The sequence below is a fragment of the Molothrus ater genome, chromosome 3 (genome assembly GCF_012460135.2).
Source record: "Molothrus ater isolate BHLD 08-10-18 breed brown headed cowbird chromosome 3, BPBGC_Mater_1.1, whole genome shotgun sequence".
Taxonomy (NCBI): domain Eukaryota; kingdom Metazoa; phylum Chordata; class Aves; order Passeriformes; family Icteridae; genus Molothrus; species Molothrus ater.
The window spans coordinates 89,640,238-89,653,885 of NC_050480.2; the positions used below are offsets into that span (position 1 = coordinate 89,640,238).

Below are 13,648 nucleotides of genomic sequence, written 5' to 3' on the forward strand. Positions count from 1 at the left end.
TTTCCTACTTGCCACATGAATACCTACAAATCGTGATTTCAAACTAAAACTCGTGAAAGTGATGAAATAAACATCAGCAACCCAAGTGCAGAAGACTTCTATTCATTTCAGTCAATGCTGGGGGACTCAGACACACATTCAGGCAGTCATCATCCCAACCACATCCCCCCATGGATCTCTGCTATCATGCCTAGGGTAACTTGATGGATTGCAAACTCATCCCTACACCAAGGCAGGTTGCATGGAGTCTGTCATATTACAATGACCAATTTTGCTGTCTGCTTCTTGAGGGGCATAACATGCAGAAAGCTGAGAATAAAAGAGAGCAGTTTTGGCTGTCTGACACCCCACCAAAAGCAGGGCCATTATGATATATAGTTTGGAGGAATATGTTGATGGAGCTGTGTCTATCCTGAAGAACAGAGACTCTATAGCCTTTATGGGCAACCTGTTTCTGAGTGTTTAGAATTCCATTTATTAAGATTTTCCTCCACCAGTACCTAGAGAAGCAGTCCCACAGGTTCTCAACAGAGGGGTTAATCCCCCTCAAACTGGTGCTAGCACAGCTGAGAGTGTAGCAAGTGCTCAGCCAGGGCACACTGGAGCTGCTCAGAACAGCTGGGCTGCTGCCCCAGAGCTGGTCCCAAGCCTCTACTGGTGGCATGGGGCCACACTCCCTCCCACCCTCCAGCTTTGTGCTCACCTTGGCCAAACTCAGTGCATTCCCCCCAGATGCTGAGCTCCCTCCCAACAGTCTCTCTGACCTCTCTCTTACCTTGCTTGCTCCTACCAAATCACTATCATCCACAAAAGTGCTGAAGATATGCTCTGTCCCTTCCTTCAGTTAGTAATAAAGAAGTTAAGAGACTATTTGCTCCAGTATTGAGCTTTGATAGGAAGCCACAAGCAGCTGGCTGCCATCTGGACTTTGTATTACTAAGTGTTTGGGACCCACACTTCAGGCAGGGGACTATTTCATAGATTTATTTATAAGAATACTATGGGAAATGAAATAATAGGACCTGCTGATGTCTATGTCTGGCAGAAAAACATCTGCTATTATCCCCTTGTATGCACAGAAGGAAATCAGGTTTGTCAGTGTGAAAGCATGTTACAGAGCTCATTGTGTCAAGGACATTTAGCAAAAGTCACAGTTCTTTTTTTTTTTTTTGTTTAGGTCAGCTGTAATTAAACTAATTTTGACAACATTTTTTCAATTCTGACAAGGTTTGTTCTGGTAAGGAAAATCAGAGCCCTCTGAGCAACAAAGCTCTTCTGCTACAGAGTTTCCCACACACCTGAATAAGAAACAGAATAAAGTGGTTCTCAAATTATTTAACAACAAATGTTGAAAATTTGTTTAATTTCTAACATATTAGTACAACTATCTAAAAGAATTTGCTATATTTGGGATACAATGCAACTCAAATGATAAAACAGAACTTGGTGCAAATTTATGTATCAGAAAGTAAGAAAACCAATGTTAACTACTTTAGAAATGCAAGCCATCATATCAAAAAAAAACAAGACAAAACAAAACTAGGTTTATTCCTGTCTTCAAATCTAGTTTAGCTAAAAAGCTAAGCTTAAGTTAAATTCAGCATTGTCTGTCTGTACTGCCTTAGTCAGTGGTAATATTAAGAACATACTTTAAATTCTTATATTTTAATATCCAAATAAATCCTCCCAATAAAAAATGTCAACTATACTGAACTGAATCAGAAATCTGTTTCATATGGTCATTTGCAATTACAATACCATCACCACATTACATATCATTCACCCAAAACAAAAACCCAAAGGTATCTCATTCAAGGACATAAAAGGTAAGAAATATGAAAGCTTTGGCAAAGCGCTGCATTAAAGGTTTGGTTTTAAAGGTGATCTTACCACACAATCAATATGTAAAGAAGTTACATACTCTATCCCTCTCCTGCAGCAGAAAATGCTTCTGAGCATCGAGTGCTTCCTACTGGAACCCTTAATCTGACTGGAATATGGTCTGTTTTACTGTAACACTCAATTTGATGCTCTCGTAAGTGCAGCAAAAAAGCTTCACAGATCATGGTAGAGAAAAGATGGAAGAGCAAAACAGAGATGAAGCATGTAAGAAAAAAACAGGGAGGACTAGATAAACAAGCTAACAATATTAGCAAACAGTATTTCAGTACCTCTTGGCAATTTTGCTCAATGCACTAGAATGATCAGATCAGAACAAAGCAGTTGCCTTCAAAGAATCTTGAAAGAAACGCCAGCAAAAAAGTCTCCCTTTGTCCTAATACTCTCATAAACAGAAGTATACTGTGATTTCCATTACTGACTTGTCATATGCAACATATTTAAGGATGCTAGTGGCAAAACAGCAAAGCTGAACAAAAAACAGCCCAGGAAAGTATACTTTATATTCTTCACTTTTTGGGTCTTGGAGCAGTGTTTTGGATAGAAAAGGTAATAACTTCTTCCCCTTGTCTAGCTGATGTAAGTAGTCACATTAAAGAGTGAATAGCATAAGCTTCAGTTTACATGAAAGCCAGAGACCTGTAAAAGTAACCCTCTCTCCTCAAACTGATGTTGTTTCTTGTTAAGAATTCACTAGAGCAATCAATACTGCACCTTTTACGGTATAATACTTGCAGAAAATTTAAAATAAAAAGCACAGTCATATAATCCTTTTTCCTTTTGGAGTAAACTTTTTCTTCTTTTAAGTGTTTTGGAATGACTTGCATTTTTGTACTGGAGAAAACACCACACAAGTGCTTTTTGTTGAAAGAGTATTACAGCATAACTGATTTCACACTTGCTTAAAAGACAATTTTCCCAGTAAAGGGAAAATGTGAAAACAAGTCGCTGGTGAGACTGAATAAAAGAGGGACAAACATACTAATCTGAAATTCGGCACAGCTTAGTGTTCATATTGATTCACAGATATGCTGGGAAAATTCTTTGCATTAGTTTGGAATGCTTCTTAGCTCAGACAATTAGCTTTGTAATTGGTGATAAATAGTTAAAACTAACACTGTCATATAGAATTACTTCCCTTTCTGAATAATTTGAAAAAACATACTTCTCTTTTTAGACTAAATATATATTAAAAAAACCCCAAACCAAACCACAACAATAACCAACCTCCCAAGTGGTAGCTAACATATAAGACCAAGGCAGTAGCACCTACTTTTACTCATGTCCTCTTCAAAAGACCACAGCAAACAGCAAGATTAATGTAAGCTTTGGTAAATTAAGGACATTTCCAACTTTGCTACCAAGCCAAGAAACATATCCTGGAATTGTCCAAAGTGTGGAGGACAAGAAAGAAGAAGAAAGGGTAAGAAAAAAGAAGGAGGCAGGAAGATATAACTAAACAATTGGTTGTTTGAGAAGTGTGACTGAAGAATATTGAGAATATTCTCACCTGCCATTGCAAATATGAGAACCTAAGGAAGAAACCGTCAGGCTCAGTAGAGAGACCCCAATGGCAAGTGACCACTGAGACCTGCAGCAACAAGATCAGGAGATCTCAAGTTTCATGGTCAGTGGTCAGCATGGTAAAGAACCACCAGGTAGGCAGTATCACCATCCAATCTGCACATGGGGGGATACCAAGACTGCTGACCCATTATGACACAACCAAGCAGAAATTCTCCCAGACAAATAGGAACTTTGCAGAAATACCATGTAGTCATTAATACCAGAAAATTGGATAATAGAAGAATTATAAAAGCACTGGCAGAAACTATGACAGTCCAATAAAGACCACTTCAATCTACATTCAGATTATTAAGAATAAACTGAAGCAAATAAAATCTCATTTTTAAGATCTGAAGTTCATTTGCAGTTAGTCAAAATAGTTATAATCAACAGACTGGCAAATTGTCAGAATACACCATCTAACAAAAAGTATTCAGACTGTTGGTGACCTGTTACTACCATCTTTTTAAAGTGGCAAACACAATGTAAAAAGGAAGAAATTTGCACTATAAAACAGTGGCACTAATTTCAGCATTAAATAGTGCTATTTTTATCTCATATATATAGATCAGCCACTTCCAAGCCATTATGTGAACTATATTAAGCATTTACACCCACCACACCCTTCAAAAATATTCCTCAGTATGACAGATTTCCTTGTCTGGATGTCTTTAGACTATACAGCGCTGCCATTATACAAAGAAAATCAAATTCATTCTGCTTTGCTTAATGAATCAGTGTTGTGCTCTGCTTACAACCATAAAAAGAAAGAATTTTACCCCCAGCCCTGGGCCTCATTAAGTTATTTATCTCCCTAGTCAGGACATGCTTGTTAATCAAGCCAAGTACTGCATTCTGAGCACAGCAGCAAAAGTTTTGCTTCTCTTTGAGACTGAAACAGGCATTTTATTTTAGCAGCAGCTTACACAGTCAAGAATCCTCTAAAAGTGGAATGATCTTGACCTGTACAATAAAAATATGTACTATACCTGTGATTTAAACTGCAAAAAAAATATACAACCACAGGTAAGGTTCAGACCTTACTTTTCAATCTTTATCAGAACCCTTACAAGACTGTTGCTGTAGCAACCCACCCACCAGAGAATGCTGTACTGAACAATCTTCTTTGCTAAAACTAGCCCTACAACACCAAAGCAGTGGTAAAATATGTTTCATATTAAAAGGCAGCATTATTAACTGTTAACAGAAGTTACACGTGTATGGTCCACACCTACATGTTTCTTCAGCTCTGAAGAACAGATTCTTACCCTGAACACACCTGAATAAGGGTAAGTTTACTTAAATTTATGTAAGGACATGCCTGGGACTGTCCTTTTCATTCCCTGCTACACCCAAAGGACAAAGAGGCTGGGAAAGTGACAGACAGTGGTCACACAGGTAAGCCGCACCTCTCAAACAACTGCAGTAAGTAGCAAAACCTTTATTTCAGTGACTTTCTTCAAGCACATCCACACAGGAGAAAATCCAAACAAAATGACACAACTGTATTATGTGGAGATGAGTCTTAGGAGCTGCACACAAAGAGTGGCTGAAGGAACTCTCTCCATGAAGTAAACTCCACAGTGGCAGAGGCAGCAAAGCAATGACAGAGCTCCACGCACACAGGCAGGCAGGTGCAGGAGCTCCAGCACTTCTCAGTGAGATCACTCTGCCACTTGCTGTTCACATGGAGCACTCCCACAGAGGCAGGGCTCCCCTTGACACAACCTCACCTCTCACTCCACCAGTACCTGCCAACAACAACCCGATACAAAAGAGCAGCTGCCTTCAGAGGAACCACCAATGGCCTGATTCAAGAAAACACATCAAGCTTTATTCAAAGCTGGTGAGGTATAGCTTCTGCTATCATGAACAGAAATTTCAAAGGAAAGTGAGGGTTCCAGTCAAGAAAGGGTAACTGAAGAAAACCAGTGGAGCAAGTCTCCCATATAAACCATGCACATGATTTAAGAATATTTTTCTTGGCTTAAGATTCTCCCCTGTGAAGGTGACAGGTATGTTCTAATAACCAGTCACAGCTTGTGTCACTAGATGATGGACCATGAGGAAATGAAAATCAATTGGAGATCCGGAGTTTGGTATCACCACACAGAGGAAGATGGAGAGAGATGCTGTACACTGTAATGAACCAGATAACATAACCACGTGAATCAAATCAAGTTCCACTGACTGCTCTGGACTGGTTTACAATTTGATGCTTAGTTTTAAATGGACTGAAAAGAAGAAGACATATAGCATAGTTTGATCCAGAGTAAGTGTCCCTGAGGACTTTATCTTGGGACCAGTGCTTTTCAATATCTTCATCCATGACCCAGACACTGAGATCAAGAGTACCCTCAGCAAGTTTGCAGATGATACAAAGCTGAATAGTGTAGTTGACATGAAGAAAGGGATTCTACCCCGAGCGACTTGGACAAGCTTGCGAACTGCATCTACAAGAACATCACGAAGTTCAACAAGTCCAAGTACAAGGTGCTGCCCATCGGTCAGGGTAACCCCAGATGTGAGTACAAACTGGGAGAACTCATTGAGATCAGCCCTGAGGAAAAGGACTTGCTTGTTCTCATAGATAAAAAGCTGAACATAAGCCAACAAGGTGTGCTCAGAGCCCAGAGAGCCAACTGCATCCTGGGCTGCACCATAAGAGGAGTGGCCAGCTGATCAAGGGAGGGGATTCTCCCCCTCTACTCTGTCCTTGTGAGACCCAGCCTGGAGTGCTGCAGCCGCAGTCCTCAGCACAAGACAGACATGGACCTGGCTGAGCAGGTCCAGAGGAGGCCACATAGATGATCAGAGGAATGGAGCAGCACTCCTATGAATAAAGGCTTGGAGCTGAGGTTGATCAGCATACAGGAGAAAAGATTCTGGGAAGACCTCACTGTGGCCTTCCAGTATTTAAGTGGGGGGGCAAGAAATTTTGTATGGGGAGATAGCAACAGGACAAGAGAAATGCTTTTAACTGAAAGCAGGTGAGTTTGGATTAGATGTTAGAAAGAAATTCTTTACTCAGAAGGTGGTGAAGTCTCATCCCAGGCACTGCTCAAGGCTGGGCTGGATGGGTCCTGTGCAACCTGATCTAGTGAATGGCATCCCTGCCCATGGCCTGGAACTAGATGATCTTAAAGTCCCTTCCAACCCAAACCATTCTATGATTCAATGAACTTTGCACAATCAGGCTCCACAGGTGGTCATGAACCTGACCTTCACTTAAGAGTGACTTTGATCTCCCAGTCCCTGACTTATGGTGAGACAATACATGAAAATGATTTGTGCTATCTTATTCCTCCCTATAAGATTATAACCTAGAGAAATTAAAAAGCAGGGGAAGAGATATAATGATGATTTCTTTCAGTATTTGAATATCTGAAGTTTGCCTGTTTAAGCCTGCAAGTTTACTAGACTACTAAGGAAAGATCAGACACAATTATTCTGGCCAAAGGTAGTTCAAAAACATCAAGTGCCAAAATCTTTAGTTTTCCTTTTTCAAAAAGTGCATTAAAGTACATGTTTCTTGTCAAAATCATACATCATTTTTCAGATACTCTGAAAAGCAGACAATTCTGTTAATTTAGTTTGTAACAACAGAGATACACACATCACAATGAATTAAGTCAATGGTCAGCTCACAACCTGAAAGACAAGGACTTAGGTTTTTTTAAGGAATAAATCAGCTTACCATGGCAATACTATTATCTGACAATAAGACATGGGGAGTGAGATATGATTTAAATAGATGTTCTTTGTGAACGGTTGTCTTCTACATTAGATCGTGTTAGAAAATCAGATCTAGTGCCAGACATTGCCTGTTAAATACATATAACAAAAGGGAAAGGAACTATTTTATAGTACCATATACTATTTCTACCACATACGTACTGTTCAAGTACAACTCATCATCTAGAAGATGCTTTCTTTTTCCATGCAAACTGAGAAAAACAAGGCTGTATTTATTTCCCTCAGGTCATGAAATATATTGCCTGTGGTCAGCTAAAGAACAGCACAAAAAGATAATGGCAATTCTAATACTGACCTTTAAAAGTTCCACATTACTGTCTGCTTGCAATTATTTAAACTCTTGCTTCCTCAAATTTCTTGTGTAGTACTACAGATGAGCATGAACAACCTTTCAAATATAGACAGCTGTATTTTAAGAATGTAATGCAAGTAATAGTCTCACCCCTGCTTGTCAATGTGCAAGTTATTAAAACATGCAACAATGAGCCATGAGAAGCAGGCAAAGCAAGACACTGGAGCAGTAAGGGTATGAAAATACTGATTGTGTTTACTGAAAATCTTCCTATGCTGACTGCTGCTGAATGTGAAGAACACTGACAGTGCAGCCATGCTGACCTGTGAAGCAAACAGAACAGGTGACACCTCCTGGTTTTGTATTACCAGCACAATCCTCTCTTTGTATTACAAAACAAAGTGTAGCCCTGAAGGTAAGCTATAAGACTCTTACCATTTAAACCTAAACTGAAATTAAAATGGAAATGTATCCCAATATTCTGTACCCTATGCAATTACTTGTTTCTGAACAGCCATCTTTCTGCTTTTGACACTTATAATTTTACTGAAGCTTAGAAAAGTGAGATTTACTACATCTCTAGCAAAAAATATTTTCCCCTTCATGATTCTGTACTTCATTTTCATTGCCTTTTGCACTGATCTCCACACCTTGAAGATAATCACTAAATGAAGACATGGATTTGAAAGTCTGACAAGTAGAGGCCCAGATAATTTCTCTCTGCTGTATTTTTTCTCCAACAAAGAAGCAGTCTACTATTCAATTACCAAAACAACACAATTAGTAAGATTAAAGACACCCCCCACCCCCTCAAATCCTAACTCCAAGGGTCTATAATCTTAGGTTGCAGTTTTGGAAAGGAAAACTGACTTATCTGCTTCTCTCTGAAAAAGTATTTCCCAGCATGTTCTTCACATTGCTGACCTTTCAGGTATGGTAGTAACAAGCAACAACTAACTGCTTACATTTAACTATTACTCAAAAGAAAACAGAACCAGATTTGAAACTGCTGGTTGAACTTTCGTTTCTCATGGGAGTTAGGAGCACCATGAAATATTCAATAAAGTTCTTGCAGTTCTTGGTTCCACAAGGACTGTTCATCAGTACTGGAATGTGCACACAGACACAACTCTCTGCTCGAACTTGAGAATCTCCACCACTCACATCTTGCCAGTAGATAAGCTCACTGACAACTGACAACAACAGAAAATACTGAGCAATCTCAGATGTGCAGCACTCCATCCCAGAAGCATGCAAGGCAACTGTGCACAAGCACAGCTCCCAGATGGTGTCACATTAAGGGTGTGCACACATCCTGATACTAGGGTAACCAAGTATTTTGAGATCTACAATTTGTGCAGCTAGACCAGCAGATACAGAAACTTCTAAAAACATTTCATAAATATATAGGTTTATGCAGTTGCTTTGAGACATCCAAGATGAAGAAATTTCTTTTAAAAAATGAATATACTGGTGCTTTTTAATACCAATAAATTCACAACTGAAATACCTACATTAAATATAGATGAACAAAAAGTGTTTGGTTTTTTTTAATCTCTGAATTATATTCTAACTGCAAGGTAAACATAAAGCTGTTATAAATAAATTTATTGTACATGCATAAATTCTTCAGACCAAGAACAGAAGAATATAGTGAGAAATAAAACACCTTTAAAAAAGGAGTCAAAAAATGCTGAATGGACACTAAAACACTGCTTTGGGGAATAAAGACAACAGAATTAAATGCTCTCCAGTCTTTTTAGGATAGCCAGGAAAAAAATTCTCAAATTGCATGCAGAGGTAACAAGCCCTTGAATGGCAACAGATCATGGATACTGGAGAAAGTGGTAGAAATTGCAAGACAGCTTAGTCCCTGACAAAGGCCCTGAATCCTAAGACATGAGACACAAGGAACATGCTGACTTCATGTGGATTCTTGATCAAGCAGCTAGGTATAGTCATGATGGTGATGCTATATTCTGACTTTACAATAGCAGAATAAAAAGTTTTGGTTTGGGTTGTTTTCTGGGAAACAAACCTATTAAACTGAATCTTGGGCTGAGACTAAACATTCATCTCATTCAAGACAAGTTCATTTTTGAAAGCTGTATTTTTCAGAGTAAAACTGTGAGCCTGATGCATAATCTCACTGACTACTACAACCATTAAAGAACTGAGTATGTGATGAAGACAGCATTGTTCAAATTCCTGAAAAGCTGATAACTGTCTGCTTTTAAGGTCAATTTATGATAGTTTACAAACTATGCCAGCCTGCTGGCCTTGAGTCTTTTGTGCAATTCCAGCGCTGTGCAAGCATCATTACCGAATCACATGAAGGCACAGAACTGAACTGGTGAAATAGAAATGAACCTGTAAGTGAACAGATCTCCCTTTCCACGCAGAGTATCAGTCCTCTCTTGCAATAGTAAAATCATCCCCACCCCAAGAATTCAGTGTCAAAGAACTCAATTAGAAGATGACTAGGATGATAGCAGGCATGACCAATGAGCACAAGACCATGCACCGGGCAATCGTCCTCACAGCTTCTTAGAAGCAATTGCTTCAAGAAGCATTTCCAGACCATCAGAACTTAAGAGAACACAGCAACATTGTGTGTGCCTCTCTCCTGTAAGGAAAATTAACAGACTGGTTCAGAATAGCTTCATAACATGAGTTCTTTTTAACTAAGTATTCAAGACACTAAAAATAAATTAGAAATCCAAATTTAGAAATTATCTGCAGCCAAGAAGATTTCCTACCGATACATTAGTACCAGATGATGTCTTTGTGAAGTCCCACAGCAAGGTTACATCCTAAAGGGACACACACAAAAAAATCTTTACAGTGTAATGCTACAATTATTCGCAGCCTTGATGATCTAAAGCTTCTAGAGATGAAAACTATCTTTTACTTTTGTGATTTCTCTCCTTGCCTTTCTCTTCTTCTTGTTGTTCAGTGTTTTACCAGAAGATGGAGAACAAGCCCTTCACCACAAAAAATGCCAACTGCTGCAACTCTTTTTTTTTTAAACTGTGAGGTTAAGGTTCCCATGAAAGGTACCCACCTTATTTGAGGAAAGTGGAGGCAGCTAAGGAATCACTGGGATGCAATCAGCATTTACATTTAATTTGTATAAGAACAAACTACCCAGCTAAGATGTTAAATGAACAAAGTATTCAAGCAAAAACTTGAACAGTTCTTGAACTAGTTCTGCATGTCAAAAAACTCCTTACTTCTATGTCTAATTTAAACCAAGTCTAGCTCAGACTGCCCATGAGACTTTACCATTAGGCATTAGAAATACTATAAGACATGATTTTCAAAGCATTTAAGAGTAAACTAAATGGTTACATAGTATAAACCCCATCTCCTTCCCATATAAAAAAAGCACAGGGGAAAATGAGGGAAGAAAAAAGTATGAGTATCTATTGCTTTTGCTGTGGTATGACAACCTTCTGATCAAGACATTCTCCACATCACCATGATCATAATCAATCTTGATTTTCCTTTCACCTCTGTGTCCAACAGAAAAGCTCAAACATCAATTACTTGTTTCCATTTTGTTTTTCAGTTGGGATACCGTACAGGCTATTTTACAGATTTTTAGGTTAGAACAGAACTTACATAGAAAAACACATATTTTAAACCTGTCCACAAGCATCAGACAGAACAGCACTCATCTAAAATACTGCTACCACAGATTTGCCGTAATAAAATCAACAAAACCACTTTTTATTTATTTAGAACTGTACACAGAGAGGTCATTTTACATCAAAACAGCACAGCACTGTACTTCTAAATAATTTCCAAAGCAGTTCAATGATACAAATTAAAAGTGGCACTATTTAACTGATTCAGTATTTGTTTACCAAGGCTTAGCACTGTTACCTTGATTTTGTAGCTACACAAGTGCTGTGAGAATATTAGCTCTTACATGTTATTATAATACAAAACTATCCAGAATCAAACAGCAAAACTCCAGTAGGTACACAGCATCAGACTGCATATACAAAACTGTGGATGACATAAGCTAATGCAATTGTATTTTCTACAGGACAAATACTATTTAAATTATGGTACTGAACAAAGAACATCAATCTCAATTTGTACTCAATTTTAATTTCTAAAGCCTATCAAGATTTTACGTTGTTGCTATGCTATTTTTACTAGAATGTATCTTCTGAATTGTTTCACAATAAAGTTGTTAAGCAAAATATAGCTCTAGAAAGCCAAGACTCCTTTGGCTGAAGAATCAGATGATGATGCTTTAATTCTAATGGAGATATTGAGTTGTGCCCAGAGGAGAGGACTGAAGCCAGACTCTTAATTCCATCACTTACTGCAAGATTGTATTTAAACAATTGTTTTCACTCTCAATTTCAACAGGCATGGTGCAGAGCTACCAAATTTTTTTCCCATTACAACTCCTCTCCTCCACTGACAGGCTGCAGTTCCAATCTTTGCTGTTTTTTTTTCTTTCCCTTCAAATAGAAAACTCCAGCTGCTTTCACACTTTGCAAGCCCATCCTAACATCCATCACTGGCTTTCCTACCCTGCAGCTGAAAGCAAAGTCATGTCAAGATTAGCAAATACTGAATCAGCGAGTCAACATTCATTCAGAGATGAATTTCAAAACCAGAATCTGAGTTTCCCAATTAGGTTCTGGTCCACAAAAAGCTCACAATGACTATATCATCCCAGTGCAATGCACAAGGAGTAGATAATACAGCAGAAAGGAGAGTTCTGAGAACCCAAGTCTCCAGTGAACCCATCACAAGCGGTTGTATTTCAGACTGGCATTCACCTGGTTCCATTAACTGGATACTCGTTAGCAGCTGAAGTAGACTGTCTGCAACTGCTTCTGGAGCACAGCTTCTGGTTTAGTTTCATCCAAAAGACATTAAAATTTCCACACTACAAAGCTGTTCCACAATGTAGAAAGAAGTGTGCTAACAGGGATGATCAGATCACTTTCAAAGCAAACTCTGTGTCTGATCCAGGGTATTAACATATAGGAACTCACTCTTTTGGTTCACACTTCTAAAACTGTTCTTTCAACCACTGTCTCATTCATCTACTGAAGAGAGAACTTCAGAACACTAAAAGCAAGTTTTGTTAGACTGTATGAGCAGCTATGTTTTCACACTCTTGTCTGTATAACAGTGTTTCTCTTTCCACAGGCAAAAAAATAGTCCACCCAAGTTCTGCTCACCCATGTATTTGAAGTACCATCTACAAGGCAGCACTGGTTTTTATTACTGGTACCTTCAGAACCCAGATACACAGGTATGCACTCTGTGATGCAGATACCCATCACTTAATAAGAACTGATTTTTTTGGTGTTATCTAAACAAAGAAAACATGAGCTCAAATACCTTCAAGTACTAGTTTCCTGAACAGTTTTAAAGGCAATCCGTAAAAGTGTTGCAAAACTCTATCTATCTACAAGCCTTTTTTTAATAAACATTTTCCCCCCCATCATCCTCTCAATTTTTTTTTATTCTCAGACTGATCAAGTAAATCTAAAATCTTGCCTATCAAACCAGAATACAAAGAAATAACTGATCTATAACTGAACATTTTTTTTTGTGGTGAAACTGGAAAAATTAACTGGAAAAATTAATACACATCTAGGTTTTATGTTCAAGCTTCATCAGAAAAGGAAAAGGAGCTTCACAGAAACAGCAAAAAATGAAGACATGCAGAAACTCATTCCTCTGTTCATACTTAGGGAAAGCTATCCTCCCTGGAGACTTTTTAGAGACAACAGTTCAGTTCAGAATACAAAGAGAGAACAGGTAATTGTTAAAGAACTGATACTACTTGCTGACTAATTTTGATTTGTTAGAAAGAATTAGAATACTTTTGAAATCCAGTAAACGTAACCAACTACCCTGCAATGAATGATTCATTTTCTCAGTCTGTTCCACCACTACACATTCATACATATATTCAGTAGCTTGTAACATAACTACATATTATGTTATCATTGCACAAAATTAGAAAATATGAAAGTTGAATAAACATAGAAAGTTAGTAAGAATTACCATTAGCTGCTTTTTAACTCTTGCCTAAACAGATTTGCCTCAAATAACCACTTCTACTTAGGTCACTTCTGTGGATTTTTTTAAAAA

The 13,648-nt window shown here is 38.2% G+C and overlaps 1 protein-coding gene across 1 annotated transcript in view; it reads right to left on the reverse strand.

The window, feature by feature from the left end:
• ZNF292 (zinc finger protein 292) overlaps window positions 1-13,648 on the reverse strand; it is a 49,241-nt gene that overhangs the window by 23,900 nt on the left and 11,693 nt on the right.